Raw genomic sequence first — 24,329 nt, forward strand, 5'->3', positions numbered from 1 at the left:
TTCGAAGTGAACACCTTTTATAAATGATTAATTCATACGTTCGGACGTAAGAAGATATTCATCATCGAGGATGCGATGAGTTTGCACTTTCGCACTGAAAAGCATGAGTTACATTTTAACCGAGTCAGTTGCTATTACGTTCCGGCTAATTAGCGCATCCTTAATTAAACTTCGTTGCACCGTGGATGTGCATCATCGTAATTGACAAACGTGATGGATTTTAATATAGATGTATATCTCTCTTAACCTACTCGAACTTCGTAAGAAACTTGCAAACAGGTCGCTTACCTCCTTCGAAAGAAACCTGCACCTTGAATTCACAATATACGTGTATCTGTTAATTTGATAAATGTACTGCCACTTTGTTGAAAGCCCGTAAAAAAATGACAAGTTTCTTGCAACGCGGCGAAGAAAAATTTATTGCATGCAATTCATTTAACTTAACGACCGTTTCGAAAGGTTCAATTACATATATCATCTTGAAAGAGATTAAAAATAAATTAAATTCGGAAATTTTTTTTTTCAAAGTATTTATAATTGCAACTTTCAACTTTACATTTCAATTCTTAAGCAAATAAAGACGTTGCAAAATGGCTACCAGTCCCGCTAATGATCCCAGTATCAGAATCTACCCTTTCAAAAATAATCACCTCGTTAAAGCAGAAGCTTGCAAATTAAATTACCTACTTTAGTTGCAATTTAGAATACATGAAAAGGCGGATAACAGGGTGATTCGTGGGGGGTGAAGGAGGCAGGCGTATTAGTAAAAATGATCGCTACCACAAAGTAGCATTATGATCGCGATAAGCAGAGGTATCGAAAGTTGCGATGCCAAGCGAATTACCAGCAGATACTGGAACGGGGTAATTTAGATTAGGAGCGCAGCGAGGCCGCGTAATTAAACATAAAATACCGGCGCTCGCTGGAATTTCTAACTAATAAGAGACGATAAGGGGGCCCGACGCCGGCTCGTACATCAGATCGAACCCACGCACCGAGGAGAGCAATTTCATTTGCAACGCGGGGCACGTACGCGGGCAGATTATCAGAATGCTGCGGCCAGCATCGCGGCCACGCTCGCCATGCGGTATCCGTTGGCATATCGTTTCCCCTGATACCCTCCGAGTCCCTAGTTTTCTTTATTTCTATTTTCCATCCACTGGTCACCTGTTGCGTCGTGAAATTTCATTCGACGAAAACGATATTATTAAAGTCGTTCGTAAATAAACGTTGAGGGATGATTATTAAAATGGAGATAGGAAAAATACAAACGCCTTCGCGTTACATCTCTTCCACTCGCCGTTCGTTTTCGCGACGATTGACTAAGAAGTATCTCGCGGATATCGATGAAAGTAATTCGACGGTGAAAACGAGCGAAAGTGAATTCGAGCCGAGTCGCATCTCGATAATCAAGAAACTCGATAACGCTCGGCAAGGTTATCTCATTTGCATACTTATGAATGTTACTCGGGCTTAAAGGTGTACGGAACACGGCGAACCGATGCTGTATACAAATAGGTTCGTGTTAAAATCGTTTTCCAAAGAGCAGCTCTTGTTGCTCGGTACAACTTGTTTCCGCGTTATCAGGACGGTGAACTTAATTCAGTGAACTGGTTAACGTAAATAACGTGTTACAATCTCATTACGCGAGCTTAATCCTTTGCCGAATGAACGGAATCTCGTGGAAACTTATCGCGTTTCCTTGTTCGCCGCCAGCACGGTGTTCGAACCACCGACGTTACAACAAGAAAAATAATTATTCCCTCCGCGGTGAACACGAATTCCGATTCGAGCCGAACGCAACGATATCCGATTAATTTCGAGAAAAATAAAAGGGAAATAAAACTCTGGAACAAGTTCTGCGCGAGTGTATTATTGAAAATCAGAATTCACCGGTTCGCGAGAAAGGATGAAATGTTGCGAACGAATAGACCATGGTCGATGGTCGGATTAAATCAGAACGCGATTCTCGATAAACGAGTCCCGCTGGATCCTCGTATACTCTCCCACGTAGATCCACGAGGAGCTTCTATTCGTGGACCAAGAGAAGATGAAGAAAAAGAAGAGAAAAAAAAAAAAATAAGGAAAGAATCGAGCTGGCGATACGACTTTAAGGGCACGCGGAGCACGCTCTCGGTAGTCTCTCACCTGTTGCGGTGTACCGGTCGTAGCGCAGGTGGGGCTGTGGGTGGGAATGCTCCAGGTAAGAGGCTGCAGTTTGATAAAGAGGAAGATACCCTCGGTCCGGTAACACTGCGCTGCAGAACAAGCGTATAGAGAGGAATAAAGGAGGAACGAAGAGGGAACTCGCTTTTACCCGGTTGTAAAGGGGAAGAGGAGGCTGCCAGGCTGGCTGGCACGCTACGTGAGCGGCATGCACGCACATCCTCTCTTCTGCTTCATCTTCAGCTTCTTTCCAGCGCTGCTGTGTTCCCTTCCTTCCTTTCTTTCTTTCTTTCTTTCTTTCTTTCTGCGAGCGATTCGTCCGTGGTCTCTTCACTCCCGCGCCACGGTCTCGTGTTCCTCTGTCCGGTTTTCGCGATACCGTGCTTCCGAGGTTATCGAGGAGAAAACGAAAAAGGGAGTAATTAATTGGCCGCAGGTTAATACGAAACGCTATCTCGATTGACCCGTCTGTCTAGGTGGGGTGGTGTAGCGTAGGAGGATTCTTCTTCAGGTTCGATACCGAACTTGTTCCTCTCTTTCGCTCTCTCTTTGGAGAAAGAGAATCGTAGGAACTTCCGAGCGGAAAGTCGTGATCTACGCGACGAAACGAAGAATCGAAGCGAAAGGTTAATTCGTCGGTCGATATCGTGATCGACCTTGCACACGCGTGGGCGTGTTCGCGCGGCGAGAACGAGCCCGGGATGCAAAGCGGTTGAATAATTTAATAAGCGTAGAAACGATCAGGCTGGCGAACGATTAAGGATTTCCAGGCGGTCGACAATGCCGCGTACACGAAATGAAATTCAACGGAATTAATAACCTGCACGCACGTAGGGTGTACACCCGGGCTCTGGCTGGTGGAATTTATTAGTAGCCGCGGTCGTTGCTCGCTGTTCGAGCTCGAGATTACTAATAATAAAACTGCTAATGATATACTCACTGCGAGACAACCGGTACTTGTAGTCGGTCAAAGTACCACCGAACTTATAAACGGCACCGATCCATAACCATAAATAATACCTAAGGCCGGCTCAGTGTGTTCGTGCGATCGCTGAAATAAATTGCGAGACTTTGCTCGCTCGCTCGCTACGTTCGCTCTTACTCTACTGTGCGTGTGTATTTGCACACCTGCACCTACGCCCTGGCGATACTTTAGACTGGACTTTAGTATTTTTATTATTTTCCAGCCACCAACCCTTTACCAGAGCTCGCAACACCGAGCACCGGACAAAGTAGATAAATCGAAATAAGGTATATACGGTCACGAGACGCGGATACGTCGCGAGTACTACTCGCTATTCCACGCGATTTAGTCCTGTCGTTGGATAATAAAAATGTCCGGGCGCGCCTCTTCTTCTCCATTCCACCACCTTACTATGGTTACAAGGAATCTGTAATGCTTTACGAGTTGACACCACGGGATATCGTTCAAGCTTCGTTAATTCGCACACCGGAAGCATTTGGCAATCACTCTTGCAATTTTAAAAAATTTTTTAATTCACTAATTTTCGAATTGTAGTCGGTATCTATCTAATAGAAATTGAAGAATTTCAAGAAATACTCTAAAGTTTGTAAGACACCGAGGTAACGAATACCGTTCGCTAAGCGCAGATGCGACCGCAGGTGTCGCGCGACAATTAGTCCTGGTAATTAGTCGAGGCGGCTGAACACGCGTTCACGCTGATCCCGGCTTATTTACGATTACGAATCAATCGCGCTATATATTCGACGAAACTTTAATTAACCAACGACACCGTTGGTTAACCGCCGGGAGCACGTCCAGCGTTTCTATGAGACCGCGAGTCCCGCGGTGACGTATCGTTGCGATGCCTCGTGATTCCTTTCGATTTATCCATCCCAGCATCCGCGGGCAACGTGTAACTTAGCAGCTGCAAGGGATTCGAACCGAGCTCGGTAATCACCACCATGGAACACGTAATTCATCTCACTCCGCAGCTCGGGATTAGGTTGCGTAATTAGTGGAAAGCGCGAGCTTCCTTCGTGGTTCCTCGCCTACCGTGATTGACTACTCTAGTATTCCGTCTGTGAGCAAACCTCAGATTCACCTTGCCGTGTCCTATTAGTTCGTGCAAGATGAGATATGGACATAAGACGCAGGATAATTGGCAGTGCAAGGGTTTTGATGGATTTTTAATAGATCCCGTGATTGATATTGCTTCGTGGAAAATCAAGGAATCTTGTTTTTCTTGCCAATAATCAAACCGAATGAATTTTCACGGTCCAATCACGAAACACCCGGTACATTCGAAACGATTACCATCCCCTGGGGTGATTCACACCTTAAAGAGTAACCTGGGCTCCCTCTTAAAGAGTGCGCGGAGTAACGAGTGAGCGACAAAGTAGATAAATCGAGGGAAGGCGACAAGTGGCCGGAACGGACGCGTAAGTCGCAGCTAGAAACATCGTCCTCGCGGCTCGTAACACGCGGGGCTGTCGCGAGAGGTCCCGGTCGCGCATTAAATGCGATGCTTATGCAGAGAGCCTCGCATGCCCCACGGCGCTGGCACCCCACTGTCACCGGGCGAATTAATTCGAACGGGTCGCGTCGATGTAATTAATAATTAGTCGAATGCTTAATTAGTAAGCGAGCATTCCGACCAATTAGGCCGTGCGGCCGGATGAAGACGCGATTTGGCCCGACGTATCCCGCTGGGAAAGAAGATCGTCGCCGCTCGCTCTCCCCGCCTATGAAAGTACGGTGTCCTTTCTGGATCCACCGACGTTTCGTGGCGTGTAATTGGTACCTCTTAATTGCGCACCCGTTCAAGACGAGATTCGACCGTGCGCCGGCTTGATTCTCTGCCTCCCGAGACGAGCTTGTCTCTCCATCCTTTCGTGTTTATTCACGAACCTGTGTGCGTAAATGTTGATCCGCGAACGAGCATGACCACCTTCGGTGAGGAGACTTTTTTTAAACGTCTCCGTTTCGTAGATTTAACACTTTCGCGGTGATCGCGAATAGCATAAAATTGAATGAATTAATTAAATCCCAGAAATTCTCTCGTTATATCGAACGAAACTCGTTGCCTGTGCATCATAGGGGGTTGCGATTCCGCGAGCTCCTCGTCGAATTTTCGGATAAATCAAAGGGCGGAAGGGCGCGGGAAAAAAGCGTAATGAGAGTTTCGACGGGTGTGCATTCGCGGCGAATCAGTCGGGCGTGAATAATAGCCGGGCAAGGGTGGCAAGATAAGTCGGCGGTATTGATTTATCGCGTCGCGGATCACCGTTGCTCGTTGTTAACCAGCACCGAGAGCAACGGTTTCCTGCGCGACGAGTATCATAGACGTAGGTAGCCCCGACGAGAGCCGTGTAAGTTATGGTTTAATGCGGCGTATGCTAATCCAGATTGATAAAATAGCAGCCGACCGGCTCGTAAATCCCAACCGGTGGACCTTCGCTCGCGATTGGCCCACGATTACTCTTACGAAAGCCTTTGAAAGCCTCGGTATCTCACCCTGGCCGTGTAATCGTGGACAGCGTCGACATCCTCGCGGATGGAAAGTCTTCGAAACGTTTAGAAAAAGAAGGAGGAAGATAACTCGAGTAATAGCCAGAGTTTAACATTTTTTGAATATCGAGAGAAAACGGAACTCTGCTTTTCGAATTACGGATCAGGAGAGCCGGGTGTGGGCTGCTTTTTCTCGGTTCGACGATTCCGGATTATTCAAGCGATGATGGTTTATTGGACGGCTTTACGCGCGCGACGATTGATGCATAGGGGCAGTGAATAAAATATTGGGGAAACAAGTTCGTTAAAATTCCGCGATGTTGATACGTAATTTGAATTACCTTTCAACGATCAGCCACTTTTTATCACGGCTCGGTTGATGTATATGAGAGATCGTGAAACGTGAACGACACGGGGTAACGCGTGTTGTACAGGATCGTTCAGAAACGAAGTATCTCCGATTCTCGGTACTTTATAACGTCGGGATTGTATGACATAAATCTTCGTACATCTACTAGAGGATCCTTGAAACTTAAGTGAGTTGGAACGGGTAGAGGAGGCTAGTAATAATCGGGGTCGAAGGTGAAATCGTACTAGGAGAAGCGTACAGTCGTAAGTCTTCGATTTTTCCAGTCACTTTCATCTGCTGTCAAATGTACCGAACGCCGGTGCAACGTTTCATCGAGTACAGCGATGAGTACCGAATGTGCAATAAATACCTTCAAGATTTTTCTTGTAATCCAAGAAATTACACTCGAGCTTCGCGTCATAAAAATGAATTAAAAGGCGTGAATACGCAGTGTCACGTTCGATGAGAAAACCGTCCCGTTAATAATGATACGTATATTTTCATCAAAAACCCTTCCTCTTTCTCTTCATTCATCGCGCCGTGGTATTCCTGCCTGGTGCTCTGGTTTTTAGCTTCCCTGCGGCCCGAGGGCGCTGGAAGTCGTGTACGAGGAGAGAAAGAAAAAGGCGAACAGGAAGGGTGAGGAAACCGCGGGGAACGCAACGGCTTCTATTCGAGTACTGGTAGACTCGCGTGCGGCTAAGTGGGCCCCGAGAAAAGGAGCCCCGAAAGGAGCGAAGCAACAGAAGAAGAGGAAGATGATGATGATGATGATGAAGAAGACGAGGAGGACAAAGAAGAGAAGGAAGGGGGATAAGGACGGTGATTGTGGAGGGGTACCATCCTCTCTACCTTTTACCTCACAGCCATCCTTCGCCTCACCCACCTGTCTGCCGGCAATCTTCTAGTAGCCTTGGGCTACCACTCGGCTGCTACCACAGGGGCTACTCTTCGGCTACCAACGTCCGGTCCTGTTTTCCCTCGCGGTGCAGTAACCTTCAAGGATACGTTCAAACGTAACACGCTGGAACATCAATTATCCTAACTAATAAAAAGACAGATAAACGATTCCATAAGTAAATTTTCGAATTAGTGATAAAACGTTTAGAAAATCGACGTTCTTAATTTCATGACATTAGCGTCGCGATGCTGACATAAAATAGCAGATCGCATTGACAGAAAGAGGAGAAAAATAAAAACTTGACACGATGGAAGAAGAATAAGAGGAAGAAGCGCAGTTGTAAAACCGACGTTCCGAGACGTAGGCGATGCACCGAGCAATTGAGAAGAGACTCCTCGGCTCTGGCAACCGAGCACCATGGCCGCTCCTCTCTTTTGAGGGTGGCAATTTGCGGTAATATCGGCAACGACGAGGTAGCGCCCATAATGGGGCTCGGGGGCCCCACCGGTGGAACGTGTAACTCTGCCCCGCGGCGATCCTCGGTTCTCCTCTTTTCCCGAGGGGAACCTGCTTTTCGATGACAACCGATCACGATCGGGATCGTCCCGTACTCCCTCTTCCTCCCGTCCTTCCAACATCTCTCCGCTGCGTGATTGTTGTTACGTGCAAAAAGAACCAACAACCTTTCGTTCTACCTTTCTTTCCGTCTGTTTTTCGCCACGAAACCGCTCGCGTTTACCGAACCGCTGAGAAATTATACACGCACGACGCCGGGGAAAAGAACGATCGATCTCACGTTTACCCGATCGTACCTGAATGGCTTCGACAAGTTCCAGTTAACTTCCGTTCGGACAGTAATCTCCTCTTTGATTTGAATTTTTATATCGCATTTTCAAAGCAAACTTTACGGTCGTCGAGGTGATTCATCGTTTAAATAATAAATATGAAGCCGGAGGAATTTTCATCTGTGTATCGTTGGAATAATCGACACGCATCACCGAGCGCAAACAGTCGACGGCAATTATCGGAGTTCTCGCGGCTACTCTAATCGGTGCCGTGGCACGAGGAAAGCCAATCGTTTGTTCTGCATCGCGGACTCCTGGAAGTCTCTGCAACCTGTTCAGGTGAGACGGTATCGCGGCTGCCGCAGCCTTGCCCTAAGCTATACACGGTATATAAACTCTCGTTCGAACGGGTTCTTCCCTTCTGTTACGGCTCTTCATCGAACGGACGAGAAGTCTTACTCCGTGTCTGACCCGGGACTATCCGCATCGAGAATCGTGCATCCACCGGCTCGTCAGCCTTCGCCTTCATTCATGATCCTTCTTCCCCCGTATCCTCATACCTCTTCTCTCCACTCGTCATTTGTACGTTCGCCAAACGAAAAAACTAGCAATTTCCCTTTTTTATCCTGCTTTCGTCTCGCTCTGTTGATGAGACCCTTTTTCTTTGATTATGTAGAGGATCAATGAAGCATATCTTATTTTCTTTTAGTAGCGATGGATGAAAAATCCTTGAAATAAAACTGATTCTTTGAGATGAAAAGTATGGAAATTTTAAATTTCTACGCGTAATTAGGTTGCGGATCTTTATGAAAATATATATTTTTATAACATTTTCTTTCCTCAAATTATTTAAGGTATCGTCTTCATTTGCACACTTTGCATACTGGATTTCATTTCCTTATATCCATCGCATAATTTATGGACTTTCTGTACGCTCTAGTACACTACAAATGATTTCGAGATTATTAACCTTTGAATAATATTCAAATTGATGCTGATACTTGTAAAAAGGAGTATCGAATATTCTGTTAAACAAATTTTATTTAAAAATATTATTCTACCCGATGCGGGTCATAAGGGTTTCATTTTATTATTAATGTGTGTACGAGCACGTTTGGGTGTTTTTAATTAACCAACCGACTACGGGCTAATTAAGAAGCGTTCGATACTCCTTTTTTGCGAACTGGGCGTTGCAAACCGATCAAAGAGAATCGGTTCAACGTCGTGTCGATAACGAGCCATCGAATCGACCGTTTTATTACGTATCGAGTTCAACTTGGATTACGTTGTCTCGTGATTGTAAAACGAAGAAACGAAACGGGGATATGTAAATCGAGGATGTCGAAGCGTTCGGGTTTGTCGATAAAAAGAAGACGAAACTGGCTGTGGTATAATTAGCTGTAATATTGTTACACCGAACAGCAAGAAAATTGTGTTCGAATTACCATCCGTTATATTCGTTTATAAGCTGTCGTGCGTGCAGATGTCTATTGAATTTTCTGCTCCGTCCTCTGACGTTTTGCGCTTCTTATCCTGTCCACCGGTCTTTGTGTGTTTCCCCATTGAAACGTGTTTATCTGACCACCTAATTGCCAAGGTACAAGCACTGTCTCGCGGGTACAAAACGGTTGAATCGTGACTGAATCGAACGAGGGAGCTTGTCGATTTTCTTGCTATGCACTGATCATCTCTTCGCTCCCTTTTGCTGAAGAACAGAGGCTCTCCCGCGTGGAACAAATAGCATCCATCGTTCTTACGGGGCTGTTTTAATACTATGTATCTCGATCGAAGAAACCATCGAATCCGATGGTAGACCGCAAGTACGATGTTGCAAGTTTGCATAAAGAAGAAGGTCTCGCGATTCCGATCTCTTCTTCGGGGTGTGCCTCGCCTGGACATTTTTCTAGTGGATAAAAAGGAAAAATTTCAGGGTCAAGGACAGCCGAAGAATCGTTTCTTAGCGATGAAAGGTAACCTCGAGGTATCGGTGGCCCCTGCTGGTCAGGAGCCTTATGAAAACCCATACCACACGGAACAGCCGGCGGCGAAACATCTTGCTGAAGACATTACTTATGGCAGTAATCGGGCTCTCGGCCACTAAGAGGTGATAAATTCAACGGGTTACATCCGACTGGCTCGCGTGAACGTGCCGGGCAAGCAATGGATAAGTTACGGATGGATTCTTTGACGAATGGTTCGATCGAACCTCCTCCTTGCATTCTAACATTCGTGTCCAAGATATTTTGATCCATCAGTCTGTCTATTCGTGTCAAAACTGAATGGATCGGTCATTTCTTCGATGCATAGGTCGATAAATATTTATGCATTTTTGCTAAACGAATATGCCAATAAAAAATGAACTGGAATAAATGAAAGTGGAAAAACAAAGTTTCACCGTGGTTACATGGAAATATTGAGATTTTCGAAAACGAAAGCTAAGTCAGTGTGATAAAATGTTTAGAACCTTGTATCAACAAGTATATTTTTTACGTAATTTATGTCAGCTTCGGTGAAGTTTGCTTGTTAGACGGATCGAGACACGTCCATTAAGACAGGAGAAATTAACATTAAAGAAGAATGCAAATCGTCGCTCTAAATCAATTCAACGTCTGACAGTTTTAGCATCGCCCAATTACGTCAATCTGAAATTTATTTCCAACTCGGTGCGAGTTCATTGATCGACCCCGTTTCCTTTCGACGTTTTACAACATTACAGGTACCCGATGCTAATTTCTAACGACTGTGAATATTCTCGGTTAAAATGTTGCAATACGGAGCAACTCATCCAAGCGGAGACATTTCAGAAATTAAAGTGTAGATAAAGGAAATGTTTCGTGACAAGGAAGCTTAATACCTGAAACGGTGCTTGGAATATCTCGGTGAAAATGTTACGAGCCACTTTATGGCAGGAAATTTAACAAGCTAAAGTAGTTATTCGATAGCTAATCTCGAGTTATTTTATCCTTGACGTCGAATTCATTAAGATATTCAATAAAATCGCAAATTACGAAGTTCTCTTCTATAATTACCTTTGAATTTGTTCGGTATTGATCAATTCAATTAAATACCAATTATATGATATTTCAAATTCATCGTTAAAATAGTATAATTCGTTTTGCTAATTGAGAAATTAAGCGGGCCAGAAGAAGAAGAATTCCCAAATTACTCTACAAGTCATCCAACTTAAAGTACAAATTATTATACTCAAATAATTTATCCCCAAAATATGCAAAAGAGATGACTTTAATTAACTTTTATTGATCCTTCATCATATGAGTAATATATTAACACATAAATCTAATTTTTTGAAAAAAGGAGGGATAGCATAAAATATCAAAATATCGACAAAATGATACCATAAAATTAATAACATCATAGTGTATCTAGAACAGGACACAGTTTCCACTCCCTATACATCCTCTTTGCGATCCACCCCCGCATTCGCCAACTCGTGTATCCTAAAACAGGAGCTGTCCATCGTTGGCACGATTAATCTCGGGTCGGTGTGCAGGCACAACCGTTATCGTGCATCCAGCAAGCGACTAGTAGCTGGGAGGTGTTTCGTGCCGATCCGCAGCAAAGATACAGGCCGGTCTGCCTAGACACGGCTGGATATCTGGTAGGAGTGATAGACCGGCTGTTATACTCGGTAGACGTTCAGGACACTGGTGCTACCGTACGGTGACTTGTCCCTGACGAGCCTATGCTTCCGTGTTCAAAGTTCCCGGAAAACGGCACTTTATAGACGCGAGTGCTGCGACTTATCTCTCGATGAAAAGCAAAATCCGCGAAATAACATCCGCCAGAAGGAAATTCAATTCTCCGATGGAACGGCACTGCGACTTCACGGTTCCTTACCAACGAGATTTATGGATTTCTAAATGAAACACTCACGAAAATATTTATGTTAACTAGAAGAGATACTCTTCTCCATCCACGCAGCACAATGAGTCGAATCAGTTAGGAAGCGAAGCACGAAGGATCGAGATCTCCAGGCATGATTGATAAGAGTGGTACGTTTAAGCGAAAGGCAGCTGGAAAAAGTGGCGGAGGGAAATTAACCGAGACGAAAGGAGAAGGTAGATGTGGGTTCGCTGACGAGTTCGAAGGCGGTAGGGAGGGCGCGTTATGGGAACAGGTAGCAGGCTAAGCGGAGTTTGCTGGCGCGTGTATCGGGCCCCTTTGTCATTGTCAATATTCCCGAGGAGGTAAAGATTATCTGGTGACTGATGGTCCATTCGCGGACCCATTGGATCTATGGTGCACCCATGCGCACGGACGCGAGCCGACGTAACGATCGATCGACGCATCCATCCCTTTTCTCTTCTTTCCATCGTTGTTTATCCTTTCTCCTTCTCATTTCACTTTGCTCTATTCTCTTGGGAATCGACGAACCGCGACGCCGCGTAGATTTCCTCTTCCCGTTTCTTCGCCTTTACTTATTCGCGCGACCGTAGATATACCTTTTCCTATGCTCGATCTTTTGGATCATGCCAACGACTCTTTCCCTTCTACACGTTCCTTTTGCGTTTTCCTTCTGCCGTCGTACACCGTCGATACATCTTTCTTCGTCCCGATCTTTCGGCCGATTCTCCGTCCTCCATCACCGTTCACCTTTCCTCTCTATCTTTCTCCATCACCACCAACGTATTGTATTGTTTCGAGATTAAAGATAACGAGATGCCTTTCAAGCGGGGCCAGAGTTATGGTGATTGTCCGATGTAGTGGCCGCGCTCGGTGCGGCCCTTTTATTTTCGATCGATACCCAATGTGCATGTGTATCGGGGACAGGAGGGTACGCGTGCATATGCGCGAATAACCGAGCGTGAACGACCTCCCGGTAATCGGTGGCAACGTATGATTGCTTCTGCGGTATTGCATTCGTACAGAGGAACGATCCTTTCCCGCCACCATAGTCGCGAACCCCTTTCCGTCCCTCAATCTTTCCTAATTCCATCAACTATCGCAAGTGTAATACGAAAAGGTTAAATAGAAATTAAAATGCTGCTCCTTTCGATTTTCTCGGCTCGGCCGGTCTGATTTCCGCGTTGAATAACGATATCAGAGTCGGAGGCATCGTTGAGCCAACGGGAAATCGAGGACGGTAATTCCGCGGTGTATCGAACGAAATGGTCGCTCGATACCGTCACGTAGAGTTCTCGATTGCGAGAGATCGATCGCGCGAGGAGCCTACGATTTGCCTCGTTTCAAAGATCGCGCTAAGGTCAGCGGGGAGCGCGACCCTTCGATTTCGCGGATTATTACCCAGCTGGATCGCTACTCCTTTGTTAGACGTGACGAACCTTCTGCTTTCGGTATCAAAAATTTTTGATAAATTATCAATTGCAATCCAGAGTTTAACCCTGTCGAAGGGCAGACTGATTTCTAAAATAAAAATTTACAATTTCCAAATCTAGTTCGTTTAAAACGAAGCCGGAATTATTCGAAAAGACCTTTGCTCGCGAACCCCGGAAAGAAGATATCGAATAACGGTGGAGAGGGTTATCCGATCGATCGGGGCCAAGCAAAAGGATCGTTCGACGCCGGTGTTCTTCGGCATTGAAACGGAAGGGAAAACATATCGTTCGGCATGGATCCACGTGGTGACACGATGGGGCCGAATGCCATGATGGAACGCTCGTCCCAGACTGGTAGGTCCTACTGTCGAAATCGTCACCTCGCTAACAGTTACCTGTGTTACCAGTGTTACTGGTTATCGATACCGATCTCTCCTTCCTCTCTGCTCCCCGCGGTTCTCTTTCTCTCTCTTTCTTCAAACGTCCGCCTTCGACTTTCTTGGCCCTCAGTCGCATTCAGATCTCTGCGGTTCGCTCTTCCAGATCTGTGAGCCAGATGACATCTTGTACCGCATAATGGGCTACGTTAGGGGAATAAATTATACGATACGGGAGACCGAGCCGCCTTCTTCCTTGCTCTCTGTTTACAAATATATTTGTCCACGGTGACTGATGCTCGTCAATTAGACAGGGAACTCGATGCGCGCTAGACTTTGCACGGAATTACTTTTCCCTCGGCTAGATCAACGGTATCTATCGAGGATCGGGCGAATAATGATTCTTCCGTTGCTTTGAAACAGTGAAATTATTTCAAGGGTAGGAGGATCGCGCGCTACTTAGGCAAGGGAATGCAAAGCGACGATCGACGAGCACGTTCTTTCAACGCTCCTCCACCCTGCGCGTTTGCGCGCCGTTTGGCGCCGGTTCAAGCGTTTTCAGCGACTTTGAATTTCCACTTCGTTGCCCGGCGTCGTTGCGTCGAGATTGCTCGAGAACGCGATTCATTGTACCCCGCGTTTCTTATGCGAGATGAGTGAATTTCAGACAGAGGGGAGATTATTTTCGTGCGTGTCATTTGCATGGCGCTTAAAATTTCGTGGACAAAGCGTTTCAATTCCGTTCTCTTTGAACAGGTGAATTTTCTTTAGTTTCTAGTTTCTTTCCTACCTGGATTTCTCGGCATCCAGGAAACAACGGTTGCCCCGCGATAACATGCCTATGGCTACGGTGCTTTCTTATCGATGTAGATCGCCTCGTATCGAGCTTATCGCGCGTTCCTCGGGCTTCCAGCATCAGAATAGATCCTTGGTCGGGGATCTAAGGAGGCGATCTAGCAGGAAGCGAAAGAACCGTCGCGGTAGCTTAGATAAAAAGCGATTCTCGCGGCCGCTTATATTCTCGCGTCGACTGACAGCTGGACAATTGCCAGCAAGGAGGATGGCACGCGGGATTATAGAAATCGAGATTACCGTGGAAACGCTCGGCTAGGGTACTTAACGGTAATTGCTGGGAGGGGAAATTCACTTGGAGTGAGCACACACGTGTACCGTGGCTCGTTATTCTTTTGCACGGATACTTGGTACAGGTTCGAGACTCGAAGCACGCGTCATCTCGTGCCATTTTCCTTTAGCTGCTTGATGAACAAAATTATTTCAGTTAATTATACTCGAACGGTACCGAAGTTAACCCTTTTACGAATTTTAACTTTCTTCAAACTGTCTTCCAAATATTCATTTTTCTTAACCCTTTAACTGCGAGTGTGGTTTATAAACCACATACTAAAATTATAGCCAGAGGCGGGTGTGGTATATAAACAATATGTTAATTTTTGCTAATATCAAATAGCGGCTATGGCTTATATACCACTAAAATAAAAATAAAATAATTACAATAAAACAAAATGTTTTAAAATAGAATATCACTTCAGTAATGTAATTTAAAATTAGAGCGATCGATTGTGCTAAAAGTACCCGGAGTTAAAGGGTTAATTAATCCTTTACACGTTTGATTCGACGATTATATCTTAAAGTAGAAACTTCAATAAGTATCTCAGAATTTTTGCAGATTTTTGAAAGCCAAGAATATTAAAATAAAAATAAAAATAGCGCCAATAAAAATAAGGTTGCAAACGGAGAATTAATACGTCGACCCATTAAGACCTTCGGTACACCAAATGGGTTAATTCGATCAAACATCAGTCTCGATCTTATTCAAAAATTGGTTCGAAATGATTGAAAGTCAAACGCGGAGGAAGTTAATTAAGTTACGAATGATCGAGACAGTATTCGTTGGCGAGGCGATTCGGGATGATGCATGAGGTTCGGTAGTAAGAAGAAAAAGAATGGAGAGCAGGCGAAAAGAAGGCAGACGAGAATGAGGAGGAGAAATGTCCTCCCGATTCAGTAAACTTTGACCCGCGAGCGAGCTCGATTCTCGACAGTGATGTATCGCATCCTGTCGTTGACCCGTATTCCTCGAGCGAGATTTCTTCTTCTTCTTTTTCTTCTTCTTCATCCTCTGACTCTCGTGGTATCCTCTTATTCTTTTTTTTATTTTTCACGTCGAGAAGCGTGCAGTGAGTGCACTGACTCATTGTCAGAAGGAGTGAGTGCTTAGTCAGTGGCTGGCATGCGTGCACGAAGACGAGGAAGACGAAGACAACGAAGAAGAAGAAGAAGAAAGTATCACAATAGAGGGAGTCTCTGGCAGAGCGTAGGCGCTGTTCCTGGCTCTTTGATTCTTTTTCTCGATGTCCCACCGCTCTGTCTTTCTGCGTCCCCGACCATTTGTTCATTTTTCTATCTATCTTCTTCCACTTGCTACCCGTTCACCCCCTGTCCTCTCCTTTTAAAACGGCAGGAGACCCCTTTTAGAAGACGCGTCGCGGTTGCGAGGGCGAAAATAACGGAGAAGAATGCCGTGGAAGAAAAGGAGGACCCGATTCCATCCGCGCACCGTTTACCGACGCGGATCGAAAGATCAACTAAATATAAACAAGCCTTGCTAGCCAGCGAGCGCGATTACAACGGGAATTCGAAACAGGGCTCGGGTTTTAACGTTTCGAAAGAGGAACCACGCTTTGATGACGGAATTTTTTTATTTTTTTTTGTTAGAGGGGGATGAAAACTTAATAAAGATTCTTCTTAATTTTTTTTTTAGTATCATTTTCGATTATTATCTCGAATCTAGTTTCTAGGAAAACCGTCATAGCCAGAGTTTGCTAAAACAATTCCAATGAATACTGATGACAGGTGGGATGGTAGACGGCGCGAGTGGATGCGTTCAGCCACGCTGCCGGTAGCGCGATTCTATAAAAGGCGGCTTAAATCAACGAACGAAAGAATACGGATCACAGAAGCGTATTACCTACGCAAGACCATTGTTCGAGTTCTCATTGGCATTCATGGGGTGCGCGGTCGGCCGTCCTATCAATACCATAATACCCGACGCTATTATGAGTTATCGCGCCATTGTTTCTAAAGGAAGAGTATCGGTCCGACTCGTGTACCTCTTAATGCACGTTTCGACTCTAAATAACCCGTTAACGTCTCACTTTCCTCGACAGACTGTGTGTCGTAGACGCGTCGATCTATTCTTTGTTCTTCTTAACCCGTTCGCGATCAGCAGGGCTCAGCGATAAAAATAACCGAGGAAAATTCTGAATTTCAAACATCAATATTCCTCGTATCGTCCACTTTGCACGGGCTACGAGAAAAGAGAATTATCCTGGACAAAACTTCGCCTCGCTATGGTATGTCCACCGCTTGGCGACTCTAACAACGCAGAAATTACGTGAAACGAAGCGGAGAAGGAACTCGGAGCACGGTGAAAAGGTGAACAGAGGGGAAATGGTGGAAGACGTGGCATTATGCATAAGCATCCGTCGTTAAGCAGAAGGAGCAGAAGGATAGACTCGTAAATCGCGGCAACAGCAAGGTAGCCAACACCGAAGAGAAGAGCATAGAGGTTGGAAAAATGGTCACGCAGACTGTTGGACGGTAGTGGCACACGCAACACGCCTTCTTGCACGCGGTTATACTAGTTACCTTCTGCGCGTTTAATGCCTCTCCTCATTTCTCTTTGCTACCCCATGAACGTTCCCTACGACCGGGGACAATTGCGTTTGCGGCTCTATCTGCATACACAACGCCGCGACGACGGTAATACAATTTGCGATGCACCGCGTACTTACGAGCGACCGTTCGTGCGTTTTCCTTCCGTCTCGCCGACGCGCCGCTGCGGTTCGTCGCTTGATTGAAAATGCACTTTTTCCGCGACAAAGATTTTTCTGTGTACCAACATCATTTGCGTGATGATCATTCAAACCCGCGCTTTAAGATTTGCAATTTTTCATTTCTTTTTGTATCGAAGGATTGTTGATAGATATTTATGCAAAATCGTTGGATAGAACGAAAGGTTAAACGTGATAATATTAGTTTCATGAGAAACTTTTGTCGCGTTCATGGACGTTCCACCTTTCGCGGATACGGAGGTTGCGCTGCCTACAATCGCACGTGTCGAAGAAACGTTCTCACGCGGACGTAAGGCGGAGATTTCTTCATCCCCATGCTGTATGTGACAACAGGAAATTCTTGGATAATTTAGATGTGTCCAGAAGCGAACAGTGCTACTGACAGTGCGTTGGCAAGGAGGCTGTAATTGATGCAGCGTACACCTTGCGAAGAGAATTCGATATTTATAACCTGGTGACGCTAATTATATTCTATGTCTTCTCGTTGCTCGAAAAGGAAACAAAATTTCTTTAATGATTTAAAAAATGTATTTGAAAATTAATCGAAGAAGCAAAGATTTTCCTTTGTTAGCAGAGATAGCAATTTCACTTGCGTCGATCTTCAATCTTCAAAGATCCTTGCTACTTCATCAGACAGAAAAACATCCTCCCGGCTATGGCAGCTGAATTACACACGCGGCACTACTTTTCCTATTACACTGTACGGTGTCGGAGCTGCGTCGGGGATAGATAGACCGATAGTGATTCGTAGATAAGTAAATTGATACGTGAGCAGAGGGATAAAGGAAAGGGTGTCGTAATAAGGGGTGGTCATTCCACACGCTATATCTTCTCGGTAATGATGCAACGGCCGCTCTTTTAGCGGTGCGCATCGAAATTAGTAGCGAAGAAAGTTGCTTGGAGAGTTCGATGCTAACGCAACATCCTCCCAACTTATTACCCCTCGAGACAAAAGGTGTTCCCTCGGACAGTATGTATTACAAACGAGCGTGATTTATTGCACTGAAAATCTGCTCGTGCGAAGGATTCCAATAAAAGTCGGACGAAGGTGCTTTATAATTTTCATCGAGCAGATACAGCACGATATTCTTCTTCGCAATATCCATTTTTTGTGCAATATAAACCCTTGCACTTTTGATATTAAATTAATAGGAATAACACGAATGGTCGCTTTGAGTTAGCATAAGGGTCGCGTGGCAATTGATGAAAATTGAGGTACGCGCACGTGAAAACTACGAATGTCCCCTTGTAATTCCCTCATTAATTTCGGATCCGGATAAGCGGAACGCCCACGCGGACTCGAGACGTCCCGCGGCGACTTTAACGAGACAATCGCACGGATGTACACTTAAGGAGTCGCCTTAGGAGCGAAGTTCGACTCCTACGCGCTACATGGGAGCCATGGTTTGCGGTGGCGGTGTCTGCCGGACATGTGGACCGTGGCGTGTCGCGGCCAGGCGTGTACGCAATTTGTCTCGTCCTCGGATAATTACGCCATTATGCCAGGCTTCTTACGTCTCCTCGCCTCGCTCGTGGAGCCTGCATATAAGGTCCAAGCCAGTGATGCCAGAACCCTCGGACATGGGACAAATTTTTACCCCCTCCACGACAAAGTTTCCCCATGCCGGTTCGGATCGGATCGGATCCAAGCTATAATCCAGCTGTGCCTCCTTTTGCCTGCCTTATCCGCATCCCTGTTTCTTCCCTTTTGGCATCCTCTTCTTCTTCTTCCACGTTCCTCCTGCGTTTCTCCCTCTCGTCCCCGGGATCACGAACTGTCGCGTGGTGCGCGACGTGGCTATCTTAATTAATACGAGAGCCACTTAACGCAGCACTGATTTATACCATCCGGCATCTAGACCCCGGCTGGAAGACAGCCCCTTATCGAACGTGTCTTTTCTCACCTACGTAAGCTTATCTAAGCGTCTCGTTTGCCATTCTGATTTCCCTTTTCAGCACCCTTATCCCCGATACCTGTGGTAAGTTTGCACCTGCTATTTATATCGCCAGTCTCCGATCTTGATGAGCGAATTTTTCATAAATTTTAAGAGTAACTAATTAAGAAATCTGTATCAATCGAACGGTAGCACTAATTTCTCAAAATTCTCACCCACTATATCCTCCCTTCGCATCGGTTACAACCTGTCTCCTAATATTCTGTTTATTCGTTCACGAAAATTGAATGAATTCAACGGATATTTTACAAGGCAGTAAAGCGAGAATCGTCGAAAGGCGGCGGATATCTTCGCGGATCCCTGAAAAGGATCCCACGCGGCGATATCGGAAGAGAAAGGCCGGACGAGGATAACGCGCGAATTCCAGCTGTTTGGCGGGATCAAAGAGGCCGTTCGGACACAATGGACGTCTCGTAACTCGCGATATCCTGGCACCATTAAACGTCGATTGGTCATAATTTTACGAGGTGTTAAAACCGGGTGCAATCCGACGAACCGAGGCGAACGAATAGCGAAGCAGAGCGCGTCGCCGTCAACACGCGTACTCGTCGATGTAACCCGCGACGATACATGTAAACGGGATCGTAAAATGTGCTGCCGCGTTCTGGATAGAGCCGTATAAAACTGTGCGGAGACATCTTTATTAGGGGGAGGGAGGGTCAGTTAGAACCATCTAACCCACGTTTCACCGGTGTAAATACCGAACACGTAAAATTCGAGAAACATAGCGATGCATCGAAGTTCGCTTTAACGACACCGGTTGTCGTCCGCTTGTCACCGGATTTGTTAACAAAGCACTGATATACGTGTATTTTATTCGCTTTACGAGCCACTTTATCTACTACGCTGTACCGATTTATTGCGCTTTTCAATTTAACAGGATCCGGTTCGAAGTTTCACCATTTTCAATCTGACGTCTCGATAGGGAAGACGTATAAATCGGGATCCTTCGAACCTTTCCCTTCCGTATCGCCGGTGATTGGACCGAAAGCGTGTCTTCGATCTATTGGGTGCGATCGATTTCTTGGTACGACTGGAAGGAACGGCGATACCTCGATAAAAGCTGGGAAAAATACGAGGGTAAGTTGATATTTTACTCCTCGTGAATATCCCGTTTTTACGTTCGCCAATTAATTGGCGAAAGAACAACACAGCTGCGAACAGCTGCGGCAAGATTCGGTGCAATACGTTATGGAATTAGGCGCGGTATCTGCTGTAATTAGGGATTACCACATTTCGCCAATTACCTTACCACGGTTAGGCACGACCTGTGTGGCGAACCTCCCCCAGCGCGATCTTGCTCGCGAGGATTTATGGTTCTCCGAGGACACGGTGCCGCTGCACCTGAAGAGGTACAAGCTTTCGGTGAGGGTACCGTCGTGCACCATCCTCCGCAGCATTCTTTTACCTTGATATTACACGCGTAACATTACCTGCAGGTACTGGTGTATCAAAGGACAATTTTCTTTTTTATTTCACTCTTTTTTTTTATTGGTAATTCAAAACGGAATCTCATTTTTCTCACGAGTATAAATATCTACACAGAAAGGAAGTACTTTCACGTATCTTGAAATTTTTGAAACTGATAAATTTATACAGTGTTTTAAGTGAAATTGTTCTGTCAAGAAATTCGTACGTTACGAGCAACTTTCAAAGGATAAAATATTTCATTGAGTAATAAATTCACTTAAATTAGTAAAGAAAGGTTCTTAAGTATAAACGATATTCAGTTCCCACGTTACCGAATTCTGCGAAAATTACACGTGTAGAGAAAGGTTAATGATAGCCGTGCGAAATCGCGTCCTTATCGTCATCAATGATACCACTCATCGTGCCAATTAACGAAATTAACACTTCCTTCGTTTATCGCGTTACAACTCGCAGAGATTCACCGTTCGAATTTCTGCTGATACCAGTGCGGAGTCGAAAGGTATCCACGAGAGAACATCGATTATAAAAAGTCTAACATTACTAGACCGATAAGGCGTAATGTGTTTACGAGGCTGTCTCATTAAAATTCAAGCCGTTCCATCAACACCGTCGACCTCTATTCAAAATCGAAAAAGGGGTTACAAATTCTTCACGATAAAGGAGAAACAGGTTTCCGTCCGTTCTGTCGGTTCCTTTCTACGAATATTTATAACGCTTTCGATTCCTTTTATATCTAGCCCCTTGAAATAATTAAATTTGTCGTGAACGGTCTTTAAATCTTCAACTTCCACCCACCGCCATCGTGGGAACCAACTGTAACCAATTTTAAGGGCTGTTCTCGCCTCAAAAATAAAAATTTTCTTGTATCCGTCATATAGCGAATACTTTCTACTTGAAAATCCATCGATGTTACATCAAATTACAACAAAGTATTTTCTTAAATCATCACCAGTGTAAAATGGAAACGAGGTTCTTTAGTAAAAAGCTCGATTCTTGTTACTCGAAGATCGAACAAGCGCGATCTACTTGTCGAAAGAAAGTAGCAGCATCAGGCTTGTCCGTAAGCCGATTCCACACGGCTGGGCATGGGGGCCTCGTTGGCCCCATTAATTCGTCCCAGGGCCGTTAAGGTGAACCTTCACCTGTTTGAGCTACGGTCCCGGTGAACGTGGGATCCCCGAATCGAATTCGGTTTTCATATCTCGGCGTTAGCGCGACGCGCGTGGGCGAGGATCCCCGCGGTTCGCCGCGGCGCAGCGCGTCGACCTCTTCGTTCCGAGAACTCGAAACGTCCGGTCGTATCTCACAGCTGGGAAAGAAGGGGGAAGAGATTTCGTGCATTTTCGGCCTCTCTACGAATAATGTATACCGTCGTTGGTCATCGGCCAACCCCACGACCCCTGGGGTACCAGGCGATACGACGATTAGTAATCGCGTGTTACCGCTCCGCTTCGTCGCCCCTTTCTTCCGCCGCCTATACGCGACGTCCGGTTCAAACGCATACCTACTTGTTATTTTTCTAATAGCAACCATTGAATACCGCGAAAATTGCAATAGCCTGGTGGTAACTTGCAAACAGCCTAGAGTCATTTGTTCACAATAGAGGCAATGAATGGAGGTTAATTGCTATAGACATCGAAGCAGCTTGGTTCGTTAGCTCGATGATAAATCTTCGACAGGAGGAGATTTTCATTCTAATCAGACGCATCAGGTACGATTGTTTCGTTAAATGAAGTCGTTGAAGGGAGCATCAATTTCTTCCATCGTTCTTAGAAATAATCGAGCGATTTTATCCGAAGGAAGAAGACGTTGAACGACGACCGCAACAATGATGTTGAAGGTTCGCGATCAATTTCGTAAATTAACTCGATACTTCCGATGGCTTTTGTTGAATTACACTGGTTAGAAAGGGGGGCGAGGAAAGGAGGATCCGTGGCCGCAGATCGCGCAAATAGACACGTTTACCTGGGCAGAGCTCGTTATTTGCGAAAACCCCTTATTAAAGGCTCTAAAGATCGGCGGGTACGCATTAAGCCACCGCCTCCGAACTATTCGCGCGATTATCGTTTCGTCCTTCCGTCGAGAAGGTATCCCGGCGAAATTCCAGCAGCTATCCGCCTCTTGGAAATCGACGATTGATTAAATGGCACGTATCGCTTGAAATAGTAGCCGCTTTGAAGGAAGTCTTCGACCTACTGGAAATCGATTCCAGGAGTTGTATTTCGAGCAGCAGAAACTTAATTATTCAATTAACGATTGACAGAGGATGATTCTGAAAATCTTCAATTTTAAAGAGATCGATATCGAAGTTAATACAACTTGTAATTATTGAATATTTTAAAATTTAATACACAACCAGGTGAACGTTTAAGTACTGGGATCTCCTTCCCGTACATCGTAATTTTCCTCAAAGAATTATCGTGTCCCGTAATGTATCTGTCAAATTAAAATAAAATTATACATCCACTTTTATGTCATGTCAATTTCAACGTGCATATGAAACGAGCAGAGGTAGAATTGTAAACGAAACAGAAGGAAACGAGCGGACATTTTATATCAACCGGATGTTCTCGAATGAACGTGGAAGGTTAAGGGTCAATTCGAAGGGAAATTAAGAGCAACCGGTTAGAGGAACTTTTAACGGTGCATTCGACGGGGCAAGATTCGCTTGGATCGGGCAAAAAATCCGTCGAACGGCATCATTGCCGGGACCACACCCGGAAGAGACGTTTCGTTAAGGTTAATATGGATGAGCCCCGGTACTCGATCCGGGCCGAATTTATGTCTCGGTTGCTTTCATTGAAATTGAAATCAACGAACGACATGCGCGTTCGATCCTCAGCCTTTCGACCGTCGACTAAATTGGAACCACCCAGGCAGATCCTAAATTTACTCTCTCGTATACCAAATCGAAATCATCGCTCTGAAAGGTGAATCTGAAAATTCGTGTCACACCGACACGACTATACTTAACGCGCGAGTGAAAATCTAACGACGGAGGATATTTGTCGTAAAGATATTTGTACCATCCTTCCATGCGACGGACGATTAAAACTAATTGCAACGTACCTTTGCGATGCCGAAGAATCGACGTTACTTGGATCAACAACTATATATATTTTTTAACATCAATTTTTATTAAAATACAACCGATGCATTTTCCCACGATTTCAACGCAAACCCCAGAAGCACACAGGGAATCGGTGAACTGGACGATCTCCGAGATCTCGCTCGATTCAAGAAGATCCATAAAGTTGATCTTGGTTGGACGATCACGGAAGGTGGTTCGCGTCCGGTGTGCCTTATTAGGACGAAAGGCGAGGGTGAGGCTGATAGGTGTAGCTTTGCTGGAATTCAAGCAGGTAGGCGCCAACAATGCCGAAGAACTGTCAAGAGGAGAAAAGCGTCGACACCGCGTTAACGACTCGCTTCCATGTACGGACACACGGCCATTTCCCGCGCAAAGGTAGCGAGGACTCGGTGTAAGATCGAGAAAGAGGAAGAAGGACACGCGGAAAGGGGAAGAGGACCGAGTGGTGTACGAGGCTCGTTCCAGCATCCGGCGTGCGTCGGCATGCAAAACGGGCGTTGCCGGTGCCGGCGAACGACAGAACAGTAGGTCCGTACCAGACACTCGGTCGAATCGTCGAGGAAGGAGAACATGGAATTCCTGCAGTTCCTCTTTAACCGAGACCTCTCTACCTCTAATAACCACCAGGAG

The 24,329-nt window shown here is 45.4% G+C and overlaps 1 protein-coding gene and 1 long non-coding RNA gene across 4 annotated transcripts in view; one reads left to right on the top strand and one right to left on the bottom strand.

Annotated features, from left to right (window-relative positions):
• LOC117606479 (uncharacterized) overlaps positions 1-24,329 on the top strand; it is a 103,885-nt gene that overhangs the window by 65,428 nt on the left and 14,128 nt on the right. Inside the window, exon 3 of one of the 2 annotated variants that reach the window (XR_004581966.2) lies at positions 20,058-20,257. The exons of the other annotated variant lie outside the window; for it this stretch is intronic. This is a non-coding gene — a long non-coding RNA (uncharacterized LOC117606479). The remainder of the gene's footprint in view (positions 1-20,057; positions 20,258-24,329) is intronic. 2 annotated transcript variants of the gene reach the window in all.
• Positions 1-24,329, bottom strand: part of LOC117606470 (uncharacterized) — a 108,139-nt gene that overhangs the window by 20,811 nt on the left and 62,999 nt on the right. The window lies entirely within an intron of this gene.

This window comes from Osmia lignaria, chromosome 9 (genome assembly GCF_051020975.1).
Source record: "Osmia lignaria lignaria isolate PbOS001 chromosome 9, iyOsmLign1, whole genome shotgun sequence".
Lineage (NCBI taxonomy): Eukaryota > Metazoa > Arthropoda > Insecta > Hymenoptera > Megachilidae > Osmia > Osmia lignaria.